At 35.9% G+C, this 4,060-nt stretch overlaps 1 non-coding gene across 1 annotated transcript; it reads right to left on the reverse strand.

Annotated features, from left to right (window-relative positions):
* Positions 1-1,922: 1,922 nt before the first annotated feature.
* TRNAH-GUG (transfer RNA histidin (anticodon GUG)) lies at positions 1,923-1,994 on the reverse strand. The gene has a single exon. It is a non-coding gene; the product is annotated as a tRNA-His (tRNA).
* Between the last annotated feature and the right edge of the window lie 2,066 nt (positions 1,995-4,060).

Here is a 4,060-nt window from a genome sequence, read left to right on the forward strand (position 1 = left end):
GTATTTCTGTTTAGGCCTAAGTAGACCTAAGTAATCATAAGATAGATGCCTAGTCTAAGACACATGTGCGCGCTATCCGTTCAAAGGTAAGCCACCTAACATGGAGGGAATATATACATTTCATATTTCCCCTCTCGTTTACCAAATAGAACATAATTGTTCTCGCGAAAAGCGCGATCGTTCTTAAGTACCGACTAGCCTACGCGACGTACTTTCCGTGTACTCGATACCTCCAGGCCTCGTAAGTCATCCTCACGGCTCGTCTCCGACACCTATTTCTGCCACTGTCAATCTCGTCATGCATCGAGATCTCTGGTGGTTCTCGGGCTGGCGAGGCATCTGGAGTAATACGAGGGTCCGTCGACCTTAGTCGTCCTGGGTGCCAATCCGTGCACACGACCGGGGGATGGGCCCTGCAGTCGGAATCATTGCAAGAGCGTGCCTGCCTGCCCCTCTAGCACTTGGTGGCTATGTGGTTATGTTTGCATAGAGCCGGGGTATGGAGCATGCGCGTGATTCCGACTGTTAGGCCTCGCATAGGACCCTCGGATTGCCTCTGGGTGTTTCGCTGGTTCGTTAGCTGCCTTAGATCATCGAGTAAGCCATGGCGAGGTCGGCGGTGGCAGGGTGGGCAAGGCCCGATCGGGAAGGTGCTGGGGTCTGAAGTTGTCTTGTGCACGGGAGTGCGTCGCGTAGGCTAGTCGGTCTTTCCAATAATCGCGAATTCCCTTTGTAAGACACGAAATATAATAAAGTGTCAGTAGACTCACTTTAATTTCTTTCGCTCCAAGTTAAATCAGACTACCTTTGATACAGATGGCGCCAGTAGGCTGCGCCACTAGGGCGCATGTCGGGTCTCGATGCGTAGCCACCTCCACGTGGTGAGACCTGGTAATCGGTATCGTTTTCCAATTTTTGGAAAACGATATCAAGCTAAGAGCTACGCACCAAAGTTGAAATATTAGTTATAAGCTAGTTATAAGTTAGTCATTAATTAGTTACTAGTTAATTATGGATTATATATGAATCAGCAATTTTGATTACGGATTCGTGTTCAGGAAACTCTACAAGGACCTACAAGTAACTCTGCAAGAATTATCCAATGGATATTATAGATTAGAATTCATGTTGAACATTATTGGAAGATTAAAATGATTTTTCTTCTTCTCCTTAATGATAATTTTACTATCTATGAAGAATTAATTGCAAGAAAATTAATAACAGCAAGGAATTCCATTCGTTTAGTGTCCTGTTTCTATTTCGAAGGCAATTTAATAAAATGCAAGGAAGTTAATGGAGAAAGAAAATGAAATTTCAGTAAATTGCTATTTCACGTTTGAAGTAATCTAAGGAATTTCTGCAATGTGAATCTAATTCAGTGTAGGAAATTGGATGATAATAGCATTTTTTTTAACGAATTTAAATTATTCTAAAAAAATTTAATAATATGGGAAATAGAATCTTATCACTATTTATAACTATAGTTAATCACTATTTAATGTCGAGGATGATCTTCTTCCCATATTCATAATTTGAATCACATCTAGGGAAATATGCTCATACGGTAAAGTTTCTTTCGACGTAAATTTAGTATAATCTGTGGAATTTTTATTGATTATTATAGTGATCCTACGATTTTCTGCCTAACATAAATTTCACAGAATTTTACAGTCGCAAAAATATTATTAAATATTCAATTTATGTTTTAATAAAGAATATCTCTCTTTTTCTAGTTACCAACTTCGTTATAGAAAATACTTAAAATCTTCTATCACTATATCGCCGATCGATCATGAATTTACAATTAGAACATCATCATTTTCCACGATTTTTTGAATATCGATGAAATAAAATAATTTTTAAGAAATTCGAGGCGAAAAAATTTGAAACCTCCACCGTGACAATGTGTCAAATTGGCACATTGCCGTGACCAGGATTCGAACCTGGGTTACTACGGCCACAACGTAGGGTCCTAACCACTAGACGATCACGGCTATTGAAGGATCTGACTGCAACGTCCTAGATCGACGGTGATAAATGCCAGCAGTGGCCAACATGATCGATCAACTATGGAAACCTTTCTACTCTGCTATTACCGTGCAATTAAATGCTCTTTCTATGAATCAAATAATTTCTAATTTAAACCATAAATATATTATGTATACAAATTTTAAATAAAATAAAATTATTTTCATAAAAATATTCTTTTTTTAAATGAATTATAACAGTGTATTTATATTAAATCTGATATTTCATTAACAATTTTATAATTCATTTATTTATATATATTTAATATACTTAATATATTAATAAATATTACAATATATTTAATATATTAATATAAAGTATAATATATGCACGATATTTTATCATTTTTTAATGTTACAATATAGTATAGTTGCTTACATACATCGTATATCGCGATATCTTCGAATCTTTTATCTGAATGGATCTCACAAAACAGCGTCGAGAAGCGTTAATCGCCATTAGATAACGAGTGTACCGCTCATCTGTACAAATATTAGCTCCCTCACATATTTTTCGCATTATCTCCTCGGATTGTCTGTCTAAAATAGCCAGTGGTAAATATTGTGGAAGCAAACAGTCGTTTTGAATGGAACTAGTTTCTCCAAGCTAATTGGAAGCTAGCTGCTATTAGGTGAATCATAATGAATCAATTGACAAAAAAATAATTAGCACCTTATGCAAATGCCAACATTAAGAGGGTTTCTGAAGATATCAAATTGCAATCTGATGACTGATAATGTTTACTCCAGGATAGAATGACTTAGGAACAGCATAACGTTACCATAATTTACTGAAAATGATCTTGAGGTGTTAAGATATCAGTTACAGTTGCAGGTATTAATGTGATAGTAAATTAGGTTATATCGTCACACATCTAATATCTATAGAATGTTTGTTCCATATTCAAATTGTATGCTTATTACCTGTAGTATATTTAGTTTCTTTTTATATTCTTCTTGCTTGTGTAATGCTTTCTGTATTCATTGAATTTACATATTCTTTCGTGAAGATGCTTCCAAGCTATGCAGAAATTCTTTCATGATACTTCTACGCTTCTATCTTCCTAATTTTATAAAATTTTTAGGTATTTAGTTTCTTTCCTTTATAAAATTCTAATTGCTGTCTTTCATAAAGATCCTTAGTTTCAATATTTTCCTTTTGTGAAACATTTAATCTTCCAATTTCATCCTTCTATAATATTTCCACATATAAGCTTCTAAGATTTCATTATCCTTTCCTCATGGGTCTTCTAAGTATGTAACTTCTCTCAAGTTTCCAATTTTCTTCTCTTCTTTATCTATATTCCAACTTTCTTCCCTTCTTTATCTATATTTCAACTTTCTTCCTTTCTCAAATCTTCAACTATCCAATTCTTCTCTACTTTCACAGAACCTCTTTTCAATAATGTAGTGAAAGGATATTTGTATATTGTATTAGCTACCAAACTTCTCTTATTCATTGAGCTTTCATGTTTTTCCACAAAACTATCAACGTATCCGAGTCTCCTTTCAGAAAATCTTCAATTCTGGAACATTCTTCATTAATAAAATTCACAAATTTTCTATTTTCATCCTTCCTTTTTCCACCAACATTTTAACTTTGTACTCTTACAGACCTACCAATCTTTCACCAAATCTTGAATAATTTAGCCAAAGAACGTTTGTGTATATTATTAGCCACCAAGTTTCAATGCAGGAACCAGTCCCCACATGCACAAGCACCAACACACAAACACTTGGTTTAACCTGTTAATTGGTAAAAGGTATAAACCCTTCCGCTAGTGGCGTCCGCGGGATCAACGTGTCTTCCTGTCGAAAACTCAATGCGGAAACCCGGTCACGTCTCTTTGCCACGTGGACGGAAAAGATAAAAAGCGCTGTAACGGAAAATCTGATCCGATGGAAACACCCCGGAAACGCGTGTAACGGGCGAATCCTACTTAGCTTGACACACGGTAGCCTCATCTGTCGTCTGAAACATCAGATTGTCATCTCTGAAACACTGTCTCTCTTCCTGCTTCTTTTACCGCCAT

This window comes from Eufriesea mexicana, unplaced genomic scaffold (assembly GCF_001483705.2).
Source record: "Eufriesea mexicana isolate 0111107269 unplaced genomic scaffold, ASM148370v2 scaffold657, whole genome shotgun sequence".
In the NCBI taxonomy this organism is placed as follows: Eukaryota; Metazoa; Arthropoda; class Insecta; order Hymenoptera; family Apidae; genus Eufriesea; species Eufriesea mexicana.